Raw genomic sequence first — 13,264 nt, 5'->3', positions numbered from 1 at the left:
TTTCTTTCTTTCTTTCTTTCTTTCTTTCTTTCTTTCTCTTTCTTTCTTTCCTTCTTTCCTTCTTTCTTTCGTGTGAGCAATCATCTGACATGTGAAAAGATGCAACAAAATTTAAAATGATACCAAAATGTCAATTTCAGAACGACAGCAAAAAGTGAGCGCATATAGCCATCCTCTGCTCGTAACAGAGCAAATGGGTCAGTGGAATAACTCACGCTGTGGCATATTGCTGTATGGAGTGGCAGTAGGAAAAGTTGGTAAAGGAATTAGAACTCAAGGGCTCTGTGTTCATCTGGCATCTGCTGAATGTTGCACCTGTGGTTAGAAATGTACATGATGGGAATTCAAGGGATCTTCCAGATCCTTCCGGTCCTTTGTTTCAGGTCGGGGTCGACTGTGGCCACAATGTGACACTTGTGCCGAGTCACCGCCTGTACTGAGCAGTCATCTGCATAGATTCTCTCCTGTGTGCCTGGTAGTTGTTCACATCTTGGGTCCTTGACAATCCGTAGCCACTCCAGACTTCTGTCCCAGTTTCTCAATTTCAGCCATTACACAGTCAGCTATTCAGGGATACACTTGGCATACAGGCAGTCTGGCATTGATTGTACTAAGTTTGACTTTAATGGAAAAATTGATAAAGTTGGTGTCAAACAGGATGTGGTGAGGTGGGCTCAGCTGTGTGTTATATTGGAGGAATAAGTGGGAAGGATGTTGGGACACTTCTGTTTTCCTGAGTGCACTGGGATCTTTGCTTTCTTTTCAGGTTGTAATTTTTAATTGTTATATTTTATTTTTGTGTGTGAGAGAGAGAGAGAGAGAGAGCGAGTGAGCACATGAGCAGGGAAGAGGGAGAGAGAGAGGGAGACACAGAATCTGAAGCAGGCTCCAGGCTGTCAGTACAGAGCCCGATGCGGGCCTTGAACCGACAAACCGTGAGATCATGACTTGAGCCGAAATTGGACACTTAACCGACTGAGCCACCCAGGCGCCCCCCTTTTTAGCTCTGAATCTGTCCATTAAGCATCTGATCTTAGAGACTAAACATTTGCTTCATGGCCGCCTACTTTCTTGCTTTCTTTCGCTTCCCCACGTTCATGCCGCACTCTTGTTCTTGTGGAAAGATGCTTCCACAAGCGTCTTGTGCTTCTCCGTGGCTTCTGCTCACCAACCCTCATTGCCGTAGCATCTGAGGAAGGACAGAGCTGTAGACGAAGCCACGTGGTCCCCTGTCTTCCCTTCTCATTTTGTTCCTGCCTCAGGGAGCACTTCCCTCTCTACCCACCTTTACAGGTCTTCTCAGGAATATCCATGGAGGGGATGGCTGTAGTGTTCTAGGACACTCGGGCTGCATCATAGAATACCCAGCTGCTTTCGCAGGTGAGTTCCTGGGTCCTTCTCATCATGCGCATCGGTCTTTTCCCGTGTGTAAACGTCTGCTCTCCATTGCTAAGTGTGAGGGCACCGTGCTGCGGGGGAGCTGCCGAATCCCAGGTGAGTGCACCTGTTAGCGGCTCCTCACTCGCGTTCCCTCTCTCGCCAGCATGTGGTGCCAGCCATACAGGCCTTCAGCAGGAGCGTGGGCTCGGGTAGAGCTTCTGTGCGGGTAGCGGTCAGGTGGAAGGACGGATAGGGTCGCCACAAGGTGGGGAGCAGAGGAACGGGGGCAGAGAGGTCGAGTTGGTTTAGATTTTCTCAAATGGGCACTTGGCTAAGTGCTGGAAGAGGGCTGGCTTCTCACGTGGGCGGGTGTAGGGGTCTTCACTTTGGCTCTGCAGATGCTTCTGGGGATTATGTCCCCTTGCTCCCTTAGACGGCGGTGTGGCCGCGCCGTACTTTGGCTGGGGAACCGGGAGTGGCAGTTGCGGGGAGCACTTGTAAAATGGAAGCTTCCAGAACCAGCATGGGCGGGTTCTGTACTCACCTTCCTTTTGCCATGGAAACAAGGGGTATTTCAGAGAGCGGCTGCTCAATGGGAAAGCTGTGTGCACTTCGGTCTGTAAACATGGAGATTATGTTACCACGGCGTAACCTGGTTGGAGCCGAGGAGCGCAGGGGGCGAGTGTTGATGTGGGTGGTCTGTTCCTCATTTCTGGACCTCGGTTACATCATCGCCCCGGCCAGAATTGACACTTCCTAAAGTTGGGTGGGTAGTTTCACCCTGCCTTCTTGTGTCTCACGTCAAACTTTTTAGTTCCCAAAGACGATGAACCAGAAATTCTTTCAGGGAGGACTGCAGATGTGGTAGGGCATGAGTCTTACCTGTTCCATCACTTACTTTATTTGGGGGGCAAGTGGGAACAATTCCTTGAAAGACAGGTGCACATGCTGGTGGGGTGCAGGGGTTAGGGGTGCAGGGACTGGGCAGTGGGAGGGATGCTAGGTAGGACACTAAATGGCCATGGCGGAAGCCAGCACAGGCCTGCAGGGTGTCAACAAGGGCCAGCCTTAGAGCCGAGGCTCTGGGTCCTTGACGGGAAACCTTCCAAGTCAGGGAAGTGGTGGTTGGTTCACAGGGGGAGGCTCTGAAGGTTCTCGGTGTGGAGAACAGTCTCGGTCCTTGACTCTGCTCTTGGCATTCGCTATGCTTTTCCATCTTAGTGGATTCAGGATGAGGTTATTTGCTCTGTGGGAACGGAGAGGTACGTGTCTTCATCTGAATAATAGGAAACGTCAGCAGAAACATCTAGCTGTAGCCCGGTATCTTTCTCCCCAATTAGCATCCTGCCTATGGTCATTTAATTGCCATTTTGTATGTGGGAAAGTGTCATGAATTTCTCTTCCTTTCTTCTAGATTTTTGAGCTTCTCTCAAATTCAGCCCCCGAATGACGGGTTATCTATTAAAAGGAGAGGGGGGTGCCATGAGAGACAGGGGTGCCGTTTCTATAGAAACGGGAGCTGGCTGTGATGAGCCGGGGCATCTGGCTTCCTTGTTGGGCTGCTGGCCTCACTGAATACTCAATCACTGCTATGCTTCCTCGTTGATGTCCTGCGGCTCTGACGGGATCACATCAGTCAGCAGGGCTGTTGTTTGCACAGGTACAAGGAGAACACCTGAGCAGAATCCTAATGCTCCCGTGCCCGCCTCCCCATGGTCTTTCTCGTGCCACCTCTGCTCCAACAGGTCTTGTCTTTCACCACAGCTGGGGAGAAAGCAGTCTTGCCTTCCGAGCCTTTTATTGCTCCTGGGGCTCATTGTGGTGTCTCTGAAGCAGGAAAGGACCTTGAGTGGTCATTGCTGGCCCTCAGTGTCTCCCACTTCCTCTTACAGACACCATCTTCCTACTTTAATGGGCTTCCAGGAAAGGTTTGCCCATCATCATCCAAGATCTGCTTGGTCTTGCCCACCCAGTTCATGGCAGGCAGGTCGGTCAAGGGCATCACCTTCGCTCTGACCTCACTAGGAGAGCTGCCCTCAGCATCCTCTGCCCCATGTCAGAGCTGCCCGGCCACTCCTGCTCTGGGAACCATGCGAGGGCCCCTCACTTCTCTCTCTCAGAGTAAAAGCTAAGGTTCCTACAATGAACGAAGGGCCAAAGCCAAGGTTCCTACAATGAACGAAGGGCCTGCGACGATGTGCCTCCCCACTCTCACCCTGTGGTCTTCTCCTTGGCCGTTGCACCTGCTGGAACGTTCTTCCCAGGTGTCCTGCCGGTCTTTGCTGAAGTGCTGCTTTCTCAGAGACTCTACACTGCCCACCCCATTCAAAATTGCATCACTCCTGATACTCCCTACCCTGCTCAGGTGGAAGGTGTTTATCATCTTCCAGAAAATTATATAATTTTCTTTTTATGCCTGTGTTATTTTGGCCCCCGCCCTCTACAGCCCCCATCAGGATATTGGCTGAACTAGCATAAGGGACTGTGGCTGGTTTGTCCTCTGATGTATCCAGGCACCCGGTACAGTGCCTGGTGCCCCCAAGGTTCTCGGTGAGTATTTGTCAAATGACGAGCGAACGAATGGTATCCTACCTGAAAAATCTCTCTTCGCTTCTGTCTGAGTAATCACGTTTCTTTAACCGTGTTCTCAGGACTTCTTGTGAAATTGAAAGGTTCTAAAATTAGTGCTCTGAACCTCGTACGTGGTTGATCACGACTGTCTGCAAATAGATTCTCTCCTTTTTGGGATTTTCTTTATTATTTGATTCTGAACAGTGGAAGTTGGCGCTTCCAACTCAAGACCGTAGTTGAGGAGATGAAACGGTTATTAGGGAAACAGCAGGGCTTTACTTTTGTAGGATCTGCTTTAAATGTCAGTGTCTAGCGTTTGTAATATTTTGTCTGAATTTAAAAATAAGCGCGAGTGAAATATACATTTCCTACGCACGACTCTCTTTGCTGGCTCTTTTTGTGGTTATCAGCAAAAGTAGTAGAAAAGAAGGTCCCATTGGGAAAAATGCGTATCTTTGGGAAGAAGAGATTCCTATAAATACAAGAAGGTGATCAGTTGGTTGTGATTAGAAATTCCTATTACCTAATTTGCAATTTAAGCGAAAGCAAAAGATCGCAGCTTGGTTTTCCATGGTTCCGTGACCGTTGGCAGGTGGAAAGTCAACTCAGAGTATTTTGGAATCGTATGTCATTAGCGGAATGCTAAAGTTCCCAGACCAAAACGCTCAGTTTCTGCGAGAGGAACTGTGCCTGGGTGCTTAGCCTGGGGCTCATTTCCTGTCTCTAGCGTCCGTTTTTATAATACAGTCAGGACTTAGCTGCACTTACGAGGGGGCTGAGACCAGAGACTGCCACCCCTGTTTGATCCCTATTCCCTCTGCTCCGCCCAGCTGAGTGGCCTGGCGGCTCAAGGCTGTGCTGACACTTTGACTCAAGTCTCCATCAACAAATTGTGCAAAGTGAAGATTGGCCGTTTTATTTTCTGTTGCCAGACAAGGGTTGGCTTGCATGTATGTGTCGTGAGTGCTCTCTTGCCCACCCCGAACTGGGCTGAGCTGTTCAAGAACAAGGAAGAAGGCGCAGCAGCCCTCCAATCGGGAGAGGGTCTGCGGCACGGGCACACTTGGAAGGCGTAATCAGAGAGCTGTAGGAAGGCTACATCCTTCGTCTGAAGACGTGCTAATAAGCACGTGGAGTTCTGGAGCTGTCAGATGGGGCCAAAGTGCACGCAATTAGATAGAGATGATGCAACCCATAATAAGGAGATGCATCGCTGGGCGTGGGGAGCTCTCTGACCCCTGCACTGAAGTAGTCCAAGTGCCTGAGAACACTTAGAGCCAAAAGACTCACCAAAGCACGTTTTCTGCTGTGATTACTTAAGGAGTAGGGATGTGAGTTGATGTGCCCAGGTTTCCAAGTTCAGCATCCAGTTCAAGTCCCGGGAGAGAGAGGGGTCTGCGGTGCATGTGAAAAGCCACTGCACACCCCCCTAGTTGGCTCTCTATGCCTGAGAGGACCCAGTGGGCCCCAGACACCTGCAGCACTGCCAGCCGCTGGAAGGGCAGTGCAGGCTGGGTCTACCCAGCAGGGCCTCTGCCGCCCCCCCCACCCCTTTACATCTGTGAGGAGTCAGGGTGTGTGGTTTCAGGAGCACTGGGATGATCCCGGGGCCACCGCACTGAGCGTCTCACGGTTGGAACGTAGTCACCTGCCGATTGTTGGAGACGCGCATATGGCCCGAGGAAGAGGCATGAGGCCACTGGGTATTTGGAGGGAGTCAAGAGAGGGAAACCTCTCAGGTAAGACAGCAGAGCTGCTCTGGAAACAGAAGCGGGGCACAGGTGAGCTCAGGGAGTGAAGGGCGTTCAGCCAGGAAGGTCAAGGGTGTGTATTCGGTGCTGTGTGGGCCAGTGAATGCCCACTGTGACTGCGTCAGAGAAGCCAGACTCCCCTACTCCTCCGCCCCAGGCTTTGGTTTGGAGACGTGAGCTTCAAACTGTGCTTCCCCGAGTCATAGCGCTCCTGATGAGGGCCAGAGGAGGAACAGGAGACAGGGCCAGTGGAACGTGGCCCCTTCCGTACAGCAACTGCACTTTTAAGGTTATTTCCTTGTTGATACGAGTTGACATGAAAAAGTGTGTTGGGACAACACAAGCCCTTCTTGAGTAACAGCCCAAGGACCCGGCGAACTCACACGTACCAGAGCTGACGTGGCAGTTTACCAATGTGTCGCACGCACGCAGAATTCACTGAGGCGCACACCTAACATCACGTTACCGCCAGTAGGGCTCCATTTCTGGTTTCCGTTTCTTGTTCCCAGGGTCTTCATCGCGGGCAGCGTGGCTCAGTGGGTGGGTGTACGACCCTCGACTCAGACCGCCTGAGCTTGAGTACTGACTGACTCTTCCCACCATTTACTCATTGCTTAGCCCCCAGAAGCTACTTAACTGTTTCTGGACTCCGTCTTTTTATTTATACAGTTAGGAGAAATAAATCATGGTTTCTTTCTCACCAGTTGGTTAGGAAGTTTAAGTTAATACGTGGAAACACTTAAATAGTCCCTGGCGTGCCATGCATCATCACAACGTCATGAAGTCCTTATTGAAAGATGTAGTTGTTCTAGAAAGGATGGGTGGAGGGCTGGTGTGCTTTTAGGGCACAGTGGAGCTGGAGGTAGAGGGATGTGGGAAGCCCCCCAGTAATCACAGGTGCACTGAATATTAGCCATAATCCCTTGTGCCTGAAACTTAACCATAGTGCTGATAGGCGGGTTGATTTAGTGGTCTGGTTAGGACAGCTGGACCGAGGGGCAGCATGGTTTTGGGGGGGCTGATGGTGTCACCGTTAACCACCAGTTCCCTCAGCATGGCTCCGTGTTCCATCCCCGCTGTGTGGCATTCCTGGAGGAAACACGGGGATTTGGAACTAGAGGTCCTAGGTCAGACTCCCCTCCGGAGAGGACAGTAGATGAGGAAGCACAAGCTGACCCCTAGATTAATGCGGAGAGCCTTGGCACACCATCAGAGAACACAGACTTGCTCACCAGGGCCGTTCACGGACATCCTCCAGGGCCAGGCCCTGCCTTAAAACGAAAGTAGGAAATGATTATTGAGAAACGTTACTTCCCTCGGGAGTCCCTTTCATGATTGAGAATCCAAGGTATGATACATGGTGCGTGCCCAGCACGGTGGGCAGAACGGGTCCAGCTAGAAGATGTGGAAGAAAGAATCGTGGGTGAGCCAGCTGTGAGTTGAAGGAACGTGGAAATAGGTCGTCCAGCCTGAGAACTAGGAACCGGGGTCCCCAGCAAGCACGGTCTTGTGAACCAGAGTGGAATAGTGGAAAATGGCCAGATGGAGGTGTGACTACAGCGGTTTTAAAAATAAAGAACGTTCTCACTGTGAACAGAGATCTTAAACCACTTCCCATGATGTTTCTCAGAAGCTTCGACATAACGCCTGAATTTTAATTACCTCTTTCCCTATTAGCAGTTATACTGGCAATGTTTCCATTAAAACTTTCCAGAAGTCTCTTCGTTCCGGCTCACCAAAAACCAGAGAGTTGGCCACTCTGTTGTATCCGCCGAATCCTCACTTGAAGTGGTTTCTGAGGTTCTCTGAGGTTGGAAAGCCTCTGCACTCAACCAGCACAGTCTTCTCTTCCCAAAACAAAGCACACAGAGCCAGCCTTGTGTCCAGGGAGTCTTTGGAGAGTTTTCTACAAACTCAGAGATCCTTAGGCTCCAGATACCCTGGGATTGGCCCACTGGGTCAGTGGAAGCCATGGAAAGGTATCACGTGCCATGAACTGCCCGATGGTCAACTCTAGTGGATGAAACAACATGGCATCCCAGGTGTGCCTGCCGCCCGCTCACCGTGTAGGAGCTATGCACCGTAGATGTAACTGGAGCCTCAAGGGTTCTGGAAAGATCTGGTAGCATCTCTGGCACCTGTCTCACTGTCTGGACGGGTGTCACTCAAAGCTTGTTGCCTTCCAAGCACTGGCTTCCCAAAGAAGGACCTTCCCAAGGAGGCATGCATCGAGATGCTTTGTGAACAGAAATACATTTAGGGAAAGACTGAAGGAAAATCTCTGCTTCACTCAGCTCACCTCCAGGGCAAGGTGTGCAAACTGTAGCCCAGTCAGGTAGGAATGAGAAGGAAGCATCTGTGTCTGTCTTTGGAGAAGCTCCCAGAAGTCCCGACACCTTGCTTGCAGGGAGGAGCGTGGCCCGTATTTCCTTTCGTGACACAAGTCTTGCTCAACATCGAAAAGTCTGAGCACATCCGATTGTTCTGAATCACCGGCTCCTGGCATGTTTCCTAGTCTTTATGGCTCCAGTACTGGCCTGTTGTCACGTTCACAGCTCTCCGACAAATTCTGGTGACGGGTAGAATATAAAATTTCCCTTAAAAATACAATTATGAAGAACCTAATTTAATCTAATTCTTTTACCATCAGTCATATGTGTGTATATTTAACCGTCAGCCTTACCGTTCCTTTGAAATAAGATTGGGTCTTTGTTAACACAGAGCTTAGGGGAAACCACACACGGGGATTTTCCAGGCTGTCCTTTTTAAAGTCTCTGCTTGTGCAGAAAAGCGTTTATGGTCAAAAAGTTTGGGAAGCATTGAATTCTTCAAGCTCACTTGATTTGCTTTCAATGAGAACTTCACACTGAGTGTTACCACCTAAGGTGTGTTTGCGTATGGTAGGAAGTCCCACTTGTTTGTGTCTGCCTGTGGCAGTGGCAGGATTTGGAGGCAGATTTCGGGTCAGGAAGAGGAAATCTGCATTTCTGGCCCCCACAGGCTCCTCTGGTTACTTTGCATCATATCCAGGTGAAAAAGTCAGCCAGTCTCCAGCGGCCTTAGTTTTCTGTGGCTGCTGTGACAAACCGTACAAACTGGGTGTCTCAGAACAACAGACATGTGCTGTCTCCCTTAGGTCTGAAATCAAGGGGTCGGCAGGGCCGTGCTCCCTCCGAAACCTCCAGGGAGGACCCACTCTTGGTCTTCTAGCTTCTGGGGGCGCCGGGTGTGCCTTGGCTTGTGGCCCCGTCCCTGGAGTCCCTCTCTCCACGTTTACATGACAGTTCTCCCTGTGTGTCTCTTCCCTTCTTATGAGGACAGCAGGCACGTTGGATTCGGGGTCCACCCTACCCCCGCATGACTCCACCTTAACTAAATTACATCTCCAGTGACCCTGTTTCCAAAATACGATCACATGTCGAGATACTGGAGGTTAGAGCGGTACACCTTTTTTTTGCAGGCGTGGGGGCACAGCCCAACTCATGAACACTGACTTACTGACTTTTGTCTCAAAGCATGTCATTTTTAGGTTATTTAAAGTATTTGGAGGATGACTGTGTTTCTCGTTGGAACTTTAAGGAACACATCTTCGTCGCTCAATTTGACTCATCCGCTCTGTGCAGTGGACTGTTTATTGAATCGTTATTGCCATTTGATTGGTTCTTCCTGTTTTTGGTGACGTTTTCTTTGGGAAAAGCCATTGGGGGAGGAGGAGAGGGAACTGATTTGGAGATAAGTAATTAGGACAGTCTCAGTGGTGAGATGTCATGCATTTTGCTCTGGGGGATTCGCAGCTGATTAGGGACATGTCACAGCTGGATGCGTTAAACAGGAAAGGGATTCTTGGGCTAGTTGGTGCCACCAGACTTAGGGAATGACAGTAAGACGTTGCAAACCTGAGATGTCAACCATCGTCTGGTCTGTGGATGGCTCACTTCATTCTGGAAGGACTTCTGATGGGCCTGTTGTCAGATGCTGCATGCTGTGTTGTTCTGGGAACCCAGACATAGCTAATTTTGTGACTGCAAAACCCCGGGGCACATACACCTGCTTCTGTCACCCTACTGTTGGGACCACTGGTGAGAATGCTGCCGGCAAGGTCATTGTCAGAGGAGGAGGCATGGCTTTATTTCTATTTCCGATTTCTTTCTTCCTACCCAAAACAGATTGCAAGCATGAATTGGCGGGGGTGGGGGAGGGGTGAAAATAAAAGTAGAGAGCTTCCAGACTGCAAACAGAAAACCTGTGTGTCTTCTGCGCTGTCACAGCATGAAAGTGTCTAGAATCTCATGCTTGAAAGTATCCAGACAGTACAACGTCCACGCCTAGACCCAGTGCTGGCTCCCAGTGCACGAAGGTGCTGGCCTCATTTCTCCCCTGCCCCTGAGGTGTGGGGCGTGAGCTCTGGGAGGCAGAGGGTAGGAGAAGGGTATGTACTGACCACTCACATGAGAGGTGGGGGTTCCTGGGAAGCCAGTCCTAACCTGTATGTTCCAAACCTGTATTCAGAGGAGTAGTTTGGTGATGTCAGATACCGCCCCTAATATGACCCTTGGTCCAGCGTTGCAGCACAGGAGGACCATGGGGAAGACCATGGGGAGAGGTACTCAGGGCTGCAGGGGAACGTTTTGATCCTCCCTGCCGTGAGCACTGCCCACGGCTCTCTGCATGGGCTTGGCCAGGTGCTATTTCTGTCCCTATGCTGGCAATTTCTCGTGTCCCTGTTGTCCCCAGCTGCACATACGTGGATACCGGTATTTCTTTGTTGAACACGCTTTGCCTTCTCCGCCTTGCAACTTGGGCTACGGTTTATTTATTTATTTTAAAAATTTTTTTTAACGTTTATTTATTTTTGAGACAGAGAGAGACAGAGCATGAACAGGGGAGGGGCAGAGAGAGAGGGAGACACAGGATCTGAAACAGGCTCCAGGCTCTGAGCTGTCAGCACAGAGCCTGACGCAGGGCTCCAACTCACAGACCGTGAGATCATGACCTGAGCCGAAGTCGGACGCTTAACCGACCGAGCCACCCAGGAGCCCCTGGGCTACAGTTTATATTCTCTGCTGTCTTGGTGGAAGCTTTTAGGGGAGGTAGCCTCCTTTAATGGCCCCTCTTCCTGAAAGCCACCCTAATCCCTTAATCTGGATTCGAGGTCCTTGTGACAGGCTCCTGGGATGCCCTGTGAGCACAGCTGTGGGGGCATCTATCACACCTCACCGGAAGCCGCTTGCTTTTTCTTCCTTTTCCACTGGCATCTGAGCTTCCGGAGGACAAGGCATGGGACACGGGCTCCCAGGGGTCAGAGGACTGCAGGAGAGATACGAGTCCTGGCCACTCCAAACGCCTCCAGGATCCAGCCCTGTGCCTCTACTGTGGTCTTAACTCAGAGTCTGTGTTGCTGCGTCTGCCTGGCATTCTGTTTATTCACTGTTTCACCTAACAAACAGTCCAGGGTGGAAACGAGGACATAAATGATACATTGCCAAGGCCAAACATGAAGGAGTAGGAACGTCTAGAGCAGCCTCCTCAAAGGGCACCCCAAAGTCGCTGGCATTTCTCCATTATTCATTATTTCCTTCCCAGACACCTCATTTCATGCTGTGACCAATTTAAAAGAAATGAGGTTATTTTTAAGATGTGCCCTTTCAAAGAGCAACAGCCACATCTCCCTTGGGGTTTCCGGCTCCTTCCCAGGCAGTGGGTAAAAATCCGTGTTGGGGGACGAAAAATAAAAGGGAAGAGTTTATCTGGGAAAGAAAGAAATGTAAAATGTCACAAGCCATTAAAAGCGGCATTGCCTTTGCTCTGCTTTTTGTCCAGTCTGTCAAATGACTACGTGTGTACCTCAGGGGACGCTTTCTGCCACAAGTTTGCTTTCCAAGATGACCCATTTCTGCTGTGGGTTGGGACTCGAGCTTCGTCTTTCTATGCCTACGGCAGGGCGCCTCTCCGGGCAGCCCCTCCCTGTGAAGCCCTCCTCCTGCGGGCCCCGCACCTGACCCCTTGGCCTTCCCTCCAACATCCCGTGCTCTGTCTTGCCTCCACAGTCATCTGCTAGCCCTCTCCCTTTCCACAGCTAGAAAGCAGCTAGTCCCCCTTCCTTGTTGATGGATGACAGGTGCAGGTGCCGAGTTCTCCGGGAGGTGAGTTTTGGACTTTGGGGATAGGACAGATCAACGGTTCCGTCCACCTTGCCCCGGGCGGTAGGTGTTGAACGTGAAGTGTCTTCGCTGAGATGGCTTCTCCACACACCCGGCCTCCTCGCTAGGTCAGAGATCTTTAAGTGCAAGGGCATGCTGTATTCCCTTGGGAACCCCCGATGTTTGAAATAGAGCTTGTATCACATACGTGTTGGGCGTGTAGGCAGAACATCGTGAATTGGCGGGAGATACACATTTCCTTGGATCGTTTGCGAAACGTCTGCACCTCTCTGCTATTTGAAATAAAAAATCTTAAAAACTATAGTAGAGATACAGATAAAACTGACTTTCCAGATCACCGGCCTGGTGCAGGGACTGGCAGACTTCTTCTGGAAGAGCCAGATCCGTAAATAGTCTTGGCTGTGAGGGTGACACAGTCTCTCACATCCACGCCACCCTGCGGGCGTGGCGCGGAAGGAGCCGCGCACAGTGGCCGCGTGCCGACGACACTTTGCTGATGAAAATGGGCAGAGGCAGCTTTGGCACACGGGAAGCAGTTTGCAGACTCCCGAGTTACAGGAAGCAGATGTGGGGAGCAGCGTAGACGTGAGTCACTGCCTGCAGACCCAAGATGAGCGGACTCACCCATGTATTGGGAAAATAAACCTGAAGGCTTGGAGGCACCTTTCGATCAAAGCCGGCGACCCAGACAGTAAAGAATCTCACAGCGGATGTGTGACGGCCAGAGGCCGATCAGCCTCGGACGCTGATTCGCCAGCGCAGCCGCGGAGAGCGGTGGTTTGGGCTCTGAAGGGGTCGGTGTGAAACCCTGACCGAGCAGGTGGCGAGCGGCGGTGGGAAGCAGCCGGTGCGGGGAAGACGCCAGCCTCAGGTTATAGAGCCACAGCGTCCAGGAGAAAAGAGAAGAACCCGCCAGCACACGCAAAGGGGACTTTAAGAAGGAGAGAGTCCACATGTTCCTCCTGTAACACAGCAGACACCGCCCGGGGCTGGATGGAGGGACGGAGAGTGCTGTGAGAGCTGGGGGGAGACAGTGGGAATAAATACAATTCACTGCACACTCGAGTTCTGTTAGCGAGAAATCGGATTTGGGTTTCATTTCTGTCACTAGCAATAGGCATCGACTTTAAGGGACGAGGGGAACATTTGCCGTTTAGGGCATTATTTTTGCAAGGGCGTATTGGTACAGTGCTAGTAAGGCCATTTTATGTATTTACTTATTTTGTTTTATTTTTTAACGTTTTTAAATGTTTATTTTTGAGAGAGAGAGAGAGAGAGAGAGAGAGAGAGACACCAAGTGGGGAGGGACAGAGGAGGGAGACACAGAATCCAAAGGAGGCTCCAGGCTCTGAGCTGTCAGCACAGAGCCTGACGTGGGGCTCGAACTCACGAATCAAGAGA

The 13,264-nt window shown here is 50.9% G+C and overlaps 1 protein-coding gene and 1 pseudogene across 3 annotated transcripts in view; one reads left to right on the top strand and one right to left on the bottom strand.

Moving 5' to 3' along the window:
- DPP6 (dipeptidyl peptidase like 6) overlaps positions 1-13,264 on the top strand; it is a 953,748-nt gene that overhangs the window by 246,360 nt on the left and 694,124 nt on the right. The gene's annotated exons all lie outside the window — the stretch shown is intronic.
- LOC131510952 (rRNA-processing protein FCF1 homolog) lies at positions 267-1,099 on the bottom strand (annotated as a pseudogene).

Source organism: Neofelis nebulosa, chromosome 4 (genome assembly GCF_028018385.1).
Source record: "Neofelis nebulosa isolate mNeoNeb1 chromosome 4, mNeoNeb1.pri, whole genome shotgun sequence".
In the NCBI taxonomy this organism is placed as follows: Eukaryota; Metazoa; Chordata; class Mammalia; order Carnivora; family Felidae; genus Neofelis; species Neofelis nebulosa.
This window is presented reverse-complemented; position numbering and strand designations above follow the sequence as displayed.